This window comes from Rhineura floridana, chromosome 6 (assembly GCF_030035675.1).
Source record: "Rhineura floridana isolate rRhiFlo1 chromosome 6, rRhiFlo1.hap2, whole genome shotgun sequence".
Taxonomy (NCBI): domain Eukaryota; kingdom Metazoa; phylum Chordata; class Lepidosauria; order Squamata; family Rhineuridae; genus Rhineura; species Rhineura floridana.
In genome coordinates, this window is record NC_084485.1 from 16,796,986 (window position 1) to 16,809,863 (window position 12,878).

The 12,878-nt window shown below is 43.9% G+C and overlaps 1 protein-coding gene and 1 non-coding gene across 3 annotated transcripts in view; one reads left to right on the top strand and one right to left on the bottom strand.

The window, feature by feature from the left end:
• The window catches only part of CDH4 (cadherin 4), a 1,183,781-nt gene that overhangs the window by 545,457 nt on the left and 625,446 nt on the right, over window positions 1-12,878 (bottom strand). The gene's annotated exons all lie outside the window — the stretch shown is intronic.
• TRNAP-UGG (transfer RNA proline (anticodon UGG)) lies at window positions 3,298-3,374 on the top strand. Its single transcript has one exon. It is a non-coding gene; the product is annotated as a tRNA-Pro (tRNA).

The window sequence follows — 12,878 nt, forward strand, 5'->3', positions numbered from 1 at the left end:
ATTAACTTCTGGAAGCATTTTTAAAGCAATTGGCTGTATACATCCAAGACTTTCTCTTTGACAGTGACAGTAACTCCTTTTTAAGCGATGGTTCTCAGGATGTTAAGCCCAATATTATGCACCTAAACTGTTCAAATATTGATACACGGAATGTTTCTCACTATATCACGTGAGCACGAGCAATGTTGATCTCTCAAATAAGCCAGACTGACCTAATCTTCTCTTCTGCCAGACAGCCGCAGTTATACTTGCAAAGTATGTTGCTAATCGGTCCAAGCAAATATCAGCTGTATATCATTAACTTTGACAATCTGGAGCTAGGATTTCAAAGAATTATTATTTTGCTCCTAGACAACACGGATCTGTTTTTGATCTTTCCACGAAGCCAGGCAATAAAAAAAAAAAGTTGTCCATATTTTCTGCACCTATCCAAAGAAATTTATCTTTCACACCCTGCCTCGTGCCATATGTTGGAAGCCAAGCAAGTGAAGGATTTAGCTGTCAGCCTCTGAAGGCACTACAGGCCTGATTCCAACTCCACAGAGCATCAGATCTAAAAAGTATGACATTTCACTTTAGCTTCTGTCAGCACCATCTGCAGTGTATCGTGGGCACACTGCTGAAAATATTCGTGATCAGCAGCTCATATGCACTGGATAAAATGTTCATTAATCTTTTGCATTTGAGGAGAATGGCTGGACTTTTTTTGTGATGCTAGAAAGCCTTCATCTGGCTAGCATTCGTAGGAACAGAGGGAGCTGCCTTATAATGAGTCAAACCATTGGTCCATCTAGTATTTTTCTACACCAGGGGTGGGAAAACGTTTTGAGTCCAAGGGCCACATTCCTTTCTGGGCAACCTTCTGGGGGCCACATACCAGTGGTGGGCAGGGTCACAGGCAAATGCCAGCATGGTTGAATGCTCTCTTTGGTAAAAACTAAGGCTGTGCACTGGACTCAGGTCCAAGCCTGAACCGAATCCAGCTGATTTGGGAGGATCCAGCCATCATTCATGTCAGGCCGTCAGAGGGTGGGATATCAAACATGATGCAGAGGCAGGGATTGGGTAGAAAAAAAGGAGAAAAAGATCACAAAAAGGCAGAGAGAGCTACTTGACCAGCTACATCTTCCCAGGAGAAGGCTGAACTTCCTGTCCGCCCTTCTTCCTGCCTGATGCCGTCCCCTGAAGCAGCATCATGCAGGATGGAATCGTCTGCCTACCAGCCAGTAAGCAGAGGACTCCATCCTGTATGGTGCTGCTAGTCTGTGAGTGCCTTCCCTATAGGGAAGCCCCTATGGCAGGAGCATCACTCTGCAAGATCAAACCCTTCTGCTGTCAGGGGCAAGAGGAGATGAAGCCTCTCCCCACCACCACCATATGCTTAATTAGGCTTTACAAACCCCGTATTAAACATTAGCCCCACCCCTGAATTGATCTGGGACTGGATCTGGAGATGGATGCCCCCCTAGGCACTGGGTGAATCTCCCCAGTTGGGCCCTTAGGCAGATGGAAGGGTTTGTGCACAGCCCTAGTGAAAACAATAATGGCTCACCTTCCCTTCAAATAGCAAGGAGTAGGCTAGTCTAGGAATTCTCTCCAGGTGTGCCAGACTGTTTGTTGGTTTATTTAACTCGCAAGACATTTCACACTGGGGAGCATTCCAAAACAGCACCCCTCAGGTAGGGTGGCTATGTGTCCTGCTTCACAGAGGGCAGAAGATGGTCCCGAAACTGGTCCGTGGTGAGAGAGAGATGTGAAGGAACTCCAAAGTTTATGAATGTTAGAGCTGGCCCTATCGTTAGGCAGAGTGACCCAGCTGCCTCAGGGAGTGGATGCCAGGGGACAGGGAGTGGTGGGGAGATGTTGGAGGGCAAAGCGGTATGCTCAGTTCACCTGTCCCTACAACCCTAATCAAAATTCAGCTGTCCATCAGGCTGGCTTTTGTGTGTCAAATGGGGCAAGGACACGTCTTTTCACCTCAAGTAGCAAAATATTTTGACTCCATCTCCTATTTTGGCTCAGCAACCAACTAGGTTACTGCTTCAGTGTTCCTTGGAAAGCCTAATCCCTGCTCCAGGGGCTTTTCTGAAGAAGGAAGACCTAAAGCAGAGATGAAGAACCTTTGGACCTCCAAATGTTCTTGGACTCCAGCTCCCATCAGCAACAGCCAGCATGGCCAATGGTCAGGGATGCTGGGAGTTGCAGTCCAGCAACATTCAGAGGGGCACAGCTTCCATCCCCTCCGGCCTAGAGAGAGGGAACTGAGACTAGGATTGCTGCCTTTTGTAAATCATGACAGCCTGATGGTACATTTCCCCTAGTGCTGGACATTCTGCTTTGTGCTGCAAGCTATTGGGAGGTTTCTTGTTGATGTTCCGCCTCCATGCGAAGGTGTTCACTGAATTATGCAATTCAACTGAAATCCCTAAACAGCTTGTTTAAAAATAGCCTTGCTGACAACCCTAGAAATATGCCAATATAAATGTAGTGAGAGATCACAGTTAAAGCTGGTTGAAATATTTCTGTTCTTGTTTTGTGTTTCATTTTGTATATTTTTATTAGTACATAAACAGATGCACTAAAACTGAAAAAAGAAACACAATCATCATACTAGAAAATATAGTTAAGCTCAGTTAATGGGCAGAGGAAGTCTAAATGGGACCAATGGGGCAGATATTCTGCCACATCCAAGTCCTGCTAGTTCATGCCAGCAAGGGTGAACAATGTGTGTGTGTGTGTGAGCAGTTTCACCATGCATTTATGTCTGGTGAATTTTTACATTTCTAATTTATCCTCATTGAAAGCAATGGGGGAAATTATTTCTGCCAGCTGCAGGTTGGTGTATCTGAGGAGTCCAGATTAGGGCCCTCTCAGGGAATGGAGCAGCTTTGGATCCAGCGGATCCATGGCTGGCTCTGCTCTGGCCAGTAGAGGCTTGTGTCTCCAATGTCAATGGGGCAGTGAACCTGCTCTAGGTGTTAGTCACATCTTCCAATGAGCTTTCCAAGGTGCTGAGAACCTTGGACAGCTCCTTGAGAGTTTGGACTAAAACCCAGAGCAGATTCACTTCACCACTGACATTGGAGACACCAGCCCCCACTGGCTCTTGCCTCCTTTAGTGCCCCATTTCAGAGGCTGATATTTACTAGTGTTGGTGCCTGCACTGCTAACATTAGCTGTCCATCTGCAGATCTTTCCACAGGTGCAGTGGATGCTTCTTTGCTGGCATGGGCCAGTGGATGTTAGCATGTGGGCACCTCTGCCATTTCTAACCTTCTCCATTATCAAATATCAGGAGGAAAGGTGTAGCTCACTGTTGGTTGAGCATCTGCTTTGGAAGCAGAAGGTCTCAGGTTCAAGTCCTGGTACCTCCAGATAGGCCTGGGAAAGATTCCTGCCCAAACCTCTGGAAAGCCATAGCTAGTCAGCACTGATGGCACTGAGCTAGATCAACCAGTTGTCTATCTCAGTATAAGGCAGCTTCCTATGTTCCTCTGCAGACTAAGGCTGACATCCTGTATGTACCTACCAGAGGGTATGCTTCATGGAACACTGTAGAACTTACTTCTGAGTAGCCATGGTTAGGATTGAGCTATTAAGCTGAGGGATCCTCAAGAGTTCCCAGATATGATCCCTGATTTCCAGAGTTGGAAAAGGGATGTGCGAAACCTCCCATTATATTTTAGTCATCGTTCCATCTGTTCGGATATTTGGGGCAGTTATCTACAAAAACAGTTATGCAGTTTGGGTGAGGATTGGCTTTTCCAAGGGGTGATTTAGTTATTACATTTATACCAGGAGTTGCTGAATCTCGGGCCCGAGGGCCACATGCAGCCCTCCAAGCCTCTCTGTTTGGCCTTCAATGTTCTCTCCAGGCCATGCCCTCTCCCAAAGCCACATGCCTCACCAGTCCAGATCTGCACTCTCTGAAGCTGCTTTTGCCTGGCTTCAAGGTGTCCTTGGAACTGGACACAATGCCTCTTGCTTGCTTGGAAGGAGGATGTAGAAATGTCTGGTTTTTCTGTGGCTGGAATATACCCATCTGTACAAAGGGAAGTCATATCCATAGCTCTGCCCACTTCTGCCTCTGGCCCCATAAGAACATAAGAGGAGTCTGCTGGATCAGGCCAGTGTCCACTCTAGTCCAGCAGCCTGTTCTCACAGTAGCCAACCAGACGCCAGCTGGAAGCCCACAAGCAGAACCTGAGCGCAAGAGCAATCTCCCCTCCTGTGGTTTCTACCAACTGGTATTTGGAAACATAACACGTCTGACTGTGGAGGCAGAGCATAGCCATCATGGTTAGTAACTGCTGATAGCCTTATCCTCCATGTATTTGTCTAATTCTCTTTCAAAGCCATCCAAGTTGGTGACTATCACTGGCATGTGGCCCCTGGAAGGTTGCTCAACAGGGGATTTATTTACTTGTTTATTTACATTTATGTCCCACCCTCAGTCGGAAAGAGGTCCCCCCCCAATTTATACTTTGACTTTCCTCCAGGGACCTCAATGCAGTCTAGCGACGCCATACCCTTTACCTCCTTTGGTCTGGGAAATGGTTTGATGGTTGGCTACCAGGGAAAGCCATGTATTCCAATGGAAGAAAGGTGAGTTGAAAATGTAACCAATTCATAACATTCATTTAAAGGCAGAGTGTGGTTTTGTTGTTGTTTGCAAAAGTGTGTGTGTGTGTGCGCGCACACACACACAAACACACAACATTCATCCCATTGTTAAAATAAGTATGAGCCTGATTCAGGGAAGTGAGGAAGATGTGGCCTAATTATTCATGCCTGCCTATTTAAAACACTGGACAATTTGGTACTAGACCAGACGCTTTTTCAGGCTTTTCCTGCATTAAAGTCCCACTCGCTATTGCAAAGCAGACAGAGCAAGAGGTCACACATCTCCATGCAAGCACTTGCTCAGAAATGACAAACTTTCAATTAGGAATGGATGAGTCAGGCCTTTGTGATCTGTATCACTATTTATTTATTTAGATAATTGATAATATGATAATTGATCATGGGTGATATTTTTGCAAAAATAGCTAAGTTTATAAGTGTCATAAAATATTACACACACACACACACACAAGAAAATAACAAATGCATTATAAAAACACCCCATCAGTTAAAGACAATGTAATTATAGCTGAAAAGGACAACACTCCTAAGCATCAGAAAAGTCCTGAAGTTCAAAACATCCAACTGATGCAGTTCCCAAATCTCTTTTGGGAGAGTACTCCATTTTTTCATTCTTAAATCTTTCTCATCCTATTTCCACATCAATCTTCCTTTTTATTAAAAAAAAAAAAGCAACACCACATATTTACATATTTATTTTTAAACATGTTTTCTCTCAAAATAAGTATTTCTAAATGGTTTTTCTTTCAAAAAAACACATTTTTAATGCATTCTGATGCAATTTTTGAGCTGAGTACTGTGTGGGAACAGTTGAGAGATGTAATAGCTGATACATAGCTAAATTAAATTGGCATATTACTCAGGAAAGTGTTGATAAAATGCATAGATGAGCTGGGGGGAGGGGGGTTGAATGACCAGAAGGTGTCCCTCTACCCAGTTCTCCCAGCTAAGCTGACCTCGCACTGTCCACCAAATGCTCAGCCAGCCGGCAAACTGGCGGTATCCCTGCTATTGGGAGGCAACAGGATGTTGAGAGAGTGGGGAGGGAGTGGTATTGAGCCAGCCCATGATCTGTTGGATCCCAAGCTTGTCTCCCTAACATAGGGCCTGATCTGGGCCCAATCATCCTGTTCCACCTCTTCTGCCATGGCTGCCATGTGTGGCAGGGCTCAGGATACAGCAGTTGCCCCAACGCTCTGCAAAGCCCCATGTATGGCGATGGGGAGGTTAGGATTTTGCCTTAAATTGTGCAAGATCTCATGGATTATTATCAGCATCAGAATAATTAATATCACAGATTACTATCATTATTGTTATATTAGCTGGAACAAGTAAAGGCAAGTGCAACAAAGATTGTGAACATCCCAGAGCCAAGTCTTTCTTATGAGGATGGAAGAGCTGCACATGTTTTGCCTGGAGAAGGGAAGATTAAAAGCTATATGATAGCCATCTTCAAATATTTGAAGGACTGGCCCATTGGCGAAGGGGCAAAACTTTGTTGTTGTTGTTGTTGTGCTAAAGGTGAGGACCCAAAACAAAGGGTTCCCATTGCAAGGGAAAGGATTTAGATGAAACATTAGGCTATGGAATTTGCTCCCACAAGATGCAGTAATGGCCACCAGCTTGGATGGCTTTAAAAGAAGATTAGACAAATTCATGGAGGACAGGGCTATCAATGGCTACTAGACATGATGGCTGTGCTCTGCCACCGTAGTCAGAGGCACCATGCTTCTGAAAACCAGTTGGCGGAAGCCTCAGGAGGGGAGAGTGTCCTTGCACTCGGGTCCTGCTTGCGGGCTTCCCCCAGGCACCTGGTTGGCCACTGTGAGAACAGGATGCTGGACTAGATGGGCCACTGGCCTGATCCAGCAGGCTCTTCTTATGTTCTTAACTTCCTGATGGTACAGGCTGTTAGGCAATGGCTGAGACTACCTTGGAAAATGATGGACTGTCCTTTGTTAGAGGTTTTTAAGCAGAAGCTGGATGGTCATCTCACAGGGATTTCCTTAATTGGCAAGGAATAGACTAGATGGTCTCTGAGGAACCTTCCAGCACAATGATTCTATTAGTTGTACCAGCAGCAACAACACAATTCTCCTTTCTTTATCTTTACTTTTATGGAATCCTGTTGGTTTTTCCTGGGACATTTTGCCACTGCTGCAAATATGTGATTTTATTTTCTTTTTGCTTCAGGAAACAAACATAATGAATATCTATGTGGAAGATGTCTGTAAAAGCTGGATGCCACCAGACATTCATCAACATTGACTGGAGGCCTCTTCATGAACAGCTTTGTAAATCTCTAGATTGTGCCTGTGGTCTGAAAGGAAAATCCCTGCTTTATTTTGATGTATAGTGCCATTCGGATGAAGTGTCCATGTTGAATAGCCAGGACGTGTCTAAATTAGGCATGGATAACACTTTTTTCCCTGGGGGCCATATTGATAGTTAACCACTTATCCCGGGGGCCACATGTCAGTGGTGGACAATGTATACATACATACACACGCTACACATACAGCACACATATTCTCTAACCACACATGAACTTTCACCACAAAATGCACGCACATATAGCAACACACTCATCAAACATGCAGGCACGCAGCGCTCTCCTCCTCTGTCTCTCTCACACACAGCGATGGAAAGTTCTGTCCATTTTGGCTCTCTCAGTCTCTCATTTTTGCAATCTTAAATTCAGTTCACGTTTCTGCAGCAATTTGCGATTTTAAAAAAAAATCCTCATGAAAATCCTCCGGCATTTTAGTGTGAATTTCTCCTAATAAACACATTTTTGTAGGCAGTTTTGACTAACATACACACTGTCGCAAGCAATTTCTCATTGTATAATGCATTTTCTATGTTATTTCCCCTAATATAGTCATTTTTATGCACACTTTCCCCTAAGGTATGCATTTTTCTAAACTTTGTTTGGCAAACTGCATTGCAAAATTCAAATAACTGTGGATTTTGAAGGATGGGTGTGTTTTGGTTCCCACATTGTTTTGGAAAGTGCAAATTTGATAGATTTGATTTCAAATGCAAACTGAATTGAATTTCTCACCATCCCTACTCACACATACATGCACTCACACACTCATACATACCTACTCCCTCACACACACAAACACACATGCAAACATAGGAACACAGACATGCAATCAGCATTTCTAGGCCTCCCCACTCCAGCTTTGGGCTGGGGTAGAAATGCTGTCCTTTATGGTGCAAAAATCATCCTTTGCAAAGGAAAAGGCAGCACTTCTCTGCAGTGCTACTCCAGCGCTGGGTTTTAGTCTTAAAGAGCAGGCAGGGTTTATTCCTGATCTTCAATCTTAGCACTGTGGTACTTAGCACTAAGATTGGAGGTCAAAAGGTCCCTCTTTCTGCTCTGTAGAGATCCCCTCTGGAGAGTGGACAAGTGCGCTTGATCTCCCAATCTGATCAGGAGATAAATCTGTTGGGGTTGACATGCCACTTTCTGCAGCTTGGTGGGCTAGATGTGGCCAACAGGCTGTCCATTCCTTTTCTAAATTCCCAGGGTCAATTTGGCTGCACAGCATAAAACAGGCAGCTTCATCTGTCACTTCAGACTATACGAAGCTTCGCTTTATCTGCACCTAAGCCATAGTCAGTGAAGCAGAGCAAACATGCTTTTTGGGAAAGCTGCTTATTCCGCCAGTCTCTCCAAAAGTTCTCCCTCTAAAGCGCCTTGAATTAGATACACAATGATGTTCTTTTCAACCTGTGTTCCAGTCCCTCTAAAGTGAGGATGGGAACTGAAGACACACGTCAACAGCATCAGCTCAACCCCATCACATAAGAACACAAACGGGGTTACCTTTTTGTGGTAGATGGAAAAAAGGGGGAGTATTGGTGTGGGCTAAGTGTCCAAAGATCATGCTTCAGCTTGTATTTCTGCACTAAACACAGGGTTGGACTTGATGGCCTTATAGGCCTCTTCCATGATTCTATGGACATAAGAAGTCGCCTTATACCAGGTCAATCGTCATCCATTTAGCCTGGTTCTGCTTATTCTGACCGGCAGCAGTTCTTCAGGGCCTCCCCATCACCTGCTACCTGAACCTTTTAACAGTAGATAGGATGGCTGTCATTCAAAGCAGATGTTCTACCACTGAGTTATAGGTCCTTCGCCCACAGTAGGGATGTCAGAGGATCCAGAAGAAAGTGGAAACAGGAGCAGAAATTGCCAGTGTTTGCATATATCCATCTCATGTCCAGAAGGAAAATCAGTCTAGCAAATATGTTCAGTATTCAATGTTGTTCAGTCCACAAATGATAGGTAATTGATTGCTTCCACCCAAGACGCAGTCTGCATCACATTTCCTTTGCAATGAAATAAATGGTTTGGAATAGCACAATGATACTGTAATTAATTACATAACTAATTATGCAATTAATTATGTAAAATTTCTTCTCAATGGACAGCAAGACAATGTTGTTTTTGTTTGAAGCAGAACTGCAGCAGAACAGAGGCAGTACTGCATGCAACAAATACAGAACAGAATATGGAAGAAATATTGGGCAGACTGGAAGTCGATACTTTCTCACATCTGTACTCACAGTGTGGGAAAACACAGATATATCAGGGACAAGATTCTTGCTGGGTATGTGGGAATGCTATTGTAAGTCTGGAAATATTGTCAGGGCTCAATAAGGCACATGACGCTACTGCTTTGCTGAAGCTAAGCAGGTCTGAGTCTGATCAGTGCCTGGATAGGTTCCATAACAGAAGACAGGAAGGATACAAATCCAATTAAACAAGTAAATAGCCCCCCCTTTAGTCTGAAGCAAGATATGCTTAGCCAAATGCATACTAGGCAGGTTGCTGCCCTGCCTTCCCTGGAGAAAGACCAAGAACTGAGATTATGCAACCTTCCTTTACTGAATTGCTCCTAGGAAAGAGTTCCATGCTACTGTCAACCATATAAATAAATATATATCTGTCTCTTTAAATTGTTATGTTAGATCACCCCTCCGCAACCTGGTGCCCCCCTCCAGGTATTTTGGTTCAGAATTCTCATCAGCCCTGGCCAGCACGGCCATGATGGATTGTTAGTGGGAGGAGAGTAATTTGGGGTATACCCAGAGCTGATGCACACCCCTAAGGGTCTTCAGTTGAACATTAGGATAAATGTCTTGATTGCAAGAGCAGCTTGGCAATGGATTCAGTTACCTATAGGGGTGGTAGACTTTCCCTGGCTGGAAGTCTCCAGAGGCTGCATCGAGCAGGAGGTTGGACTAGGTGGCTTACAAGGTCATATCTGACTCCATGATTCTATGGCTACCTTATCAAAGGTGCAAAGGAGAAGGGCCGCAACTCTGCGCTAGAGCATTTGTTTTGCATGCAGAAAGCCCCAGGTTCCACCCCTGGCATCTCCAGGTAGGGTTGGACTCTTGCCTGAAACCCTGGAGAGCAGTTGCTAGTCAGTGTAAACAATACTGATCTAGATAGACCAAAGGTCTGACTCACTATAAGGCAGCTTATGGGCCTCTTCCTTCACTTAGATCTGGAGAGCTCACACTTGTACATCTGCCACAGTGTTCATTCTGCGTTTTCAAGGAGTCACTTCTTTAGTGTGGCAGCTATTGACAAAATGCAGGCGCCTTCACTGTACTGTTTTAGAGACCTGCTGAAAATGTTTCTGTTCCATCAAGCACATGATTGACTTACATTTGTTTTAAATGTTTTATTGATGTTAGCTTTGTTTTTAGTGATGGTTTTATACGCATAGTAGTTTGTAACTGGAATGTGCATTTTAGTAGTTTTATATGTATGTATTTGAATCTGGATACCTCTTGGAGAGGGTTTGGGGTTGTTGTTTTGAGCAAATAGGACATACATTTTTAAATAAAAATAATCATAAATAATTCCTATTCTGTCATTCTTATCTATTTATCCACCTTTATGAATACACTTACCATAGTGATTTGAAAAACAAAACAGCAACACTAAAGCATTGTGGCAATATACTGGAGTCAATGAGAATAATCCCAGTGCTTTGTTGTTGTTAAGTGCCTTCAAGTCGATTACGACTTATGGCGACCCTATGAATCAGCGACCTCCAAGAGCATCTGTCATGAACCACCCTGTTCAGATCTTGCAAGTTCAGGCCTGTGGTTTCCTTTATGGAATCAATCCATCTCTTGTTTGGCCTTCCTCTTTTTCTACTCCCTTCTGTTTTTCCCAGCATTATTGTCATTTCTAGTGAATCATGTCTTCTCATGATGTGTCCAAAGTATGATAACCTTAGTTTCATCATTTTAGTTTCTAGTGATAGTTCTGGTTTAATTTGTTCTAACACCCAAGTATTTGTCTTTTTTGCAGTCCATGGTATCCACAAAATTTTCCTCCAACACCACATTTAGGCAACCTCTAAGAAAGATAACTCCACAAATATGTGCATATACAAACTTAAGATCATAAGAACAATCCTGCTGGATCAGGCCAGTAGCCCATCCGGTCCAGTATCCTGTTCCCACAGTGGCCAGCTAGATACTGATGGGAAGCCTGCAAGCAGGACCTGAGTGCAAGAACACTCTCCTCTTCTGTGGCTTCTGGCAAGTGGTTTTCAGAAGCATACTGCTTCTGACAGTGAGGTAGAAGATAGCCATCATGGCTAGTAGCCATTGATAGCCTTCTCCTCCACGAATTTGTCTAATCCCCTTTTAAAGCCATCCAAGTTGGTGGCCATCACTGCCTGGTGGGAGCAAATTCCATAGCTTAACTATGCACAGTGCAAAAAAGTACTTTCTTTTGTCATTGAGCTGCATGGGATGTCCCTGAGCTGGTGTGCTATGAGAGAGGGAGAAAAACCTTTCTCTGTCCCCTTTCTCCACACCATGCATAACTTACACAGCCTTCCACCAAAAGAGTCTTACAGTAAACTTGCACTTGTGTACATTTAATAATATGAAGCTGAACTACGACACCCCAGGGATTCTCCGGTGAGGAAAATGTGGAGAGGAGGTCTCTAGCTGAAAAAAACACTAGGGTTTCATTATCTCCCTCTTTCATACTGGGTTAATTGCAGGAGGCTTTGTGAGTTTGGTACATGTGAGGTAGAAGCATCTAATGAGTGTCTATGTCTGTATAAGCACAGCCAATTAAGCACCATCAAACTGTTAAAACTGACAATGACAGTTTCCATTTATTGATGTGGTATGGATCTTCTGTTCTTTGTAAGCAATAGTAAAAAAAAAAAGCAGAAGTTTTAAAACTATAGGATGCATAATTAATGCAGGGCTTTTACTGTATCAATATGTTGTGATGGCCACTAAGCTAGCTCAAATGGCTTTTTAAAAGAACAAAGAGGATCTGCATCAAATTGTTGCAGTATGGAATGCTCCTATTCACTGTTCCAGAGAAGAAGCCATGTGTTTCCTCATCATACTCCAGTCCATCCATCTCCCACACAGTTTTCCATTCCCCTCGTGCAACAGTACGTCCAAATTCCATCGCTTCCGAGCATAATCAGTCATTAGTGGGACTTTTTAGGGGACCCTCCCCAATTAGGGATTTTTTTTTCTAAAGGATTTTTGTGTGTGTGTGCTTCTGTAAATCTTTGGGTTCCCCCAAACCTACTCTGATACCTCCCTCTTGTGCATGGATAGTGCCATTTTATCTACAAAACCATCGGCACTCTATAAGAGAATGCTTCCATGAAAACATGGAGGATAGCTCTCCATCACCAGTCTCTAGAGATGAACATAAAGCCTCCATGTTCAGAGGCAGCATCTCTCTGAGTCCCAGATGCTGAGGACAAGCAACAGGAGATGGCCATCCCCTTACTGCTAAGGTTGTCAGCTTCTTAGAGGCATTGACTGGCCACCGTGGAGTGCACCCTTTTTCTAATTCAATCTTCAGTCTTCAATATATCCAAAAGTAGGACATTCAGGTTGAAACATTTTCCTGCCCTAAAATGAAATGGAGCGAGAGACACCCTTGATGACAATCTAACATTTTGTTCTTAAGGTTCTCATCGCCTGTTTATTCAATGTCTCAAAACAGTACAGTAGGGACATAGGAAGCTGACTTATCTGAGTCAGACCAATGATCCATCTTGTTCAGTATTGTCTGCACTGACTGGCAGTGGCTTCCAGGCAGCAGCCTCTCCAAGCCCTACCTGGAGATGACAGGGACTGAACCTGGGACCTTCTGCATGCACAGCAAATGCTCTATCACTGAGCTATGGCCCTTCCCCAGTTCATTTCTT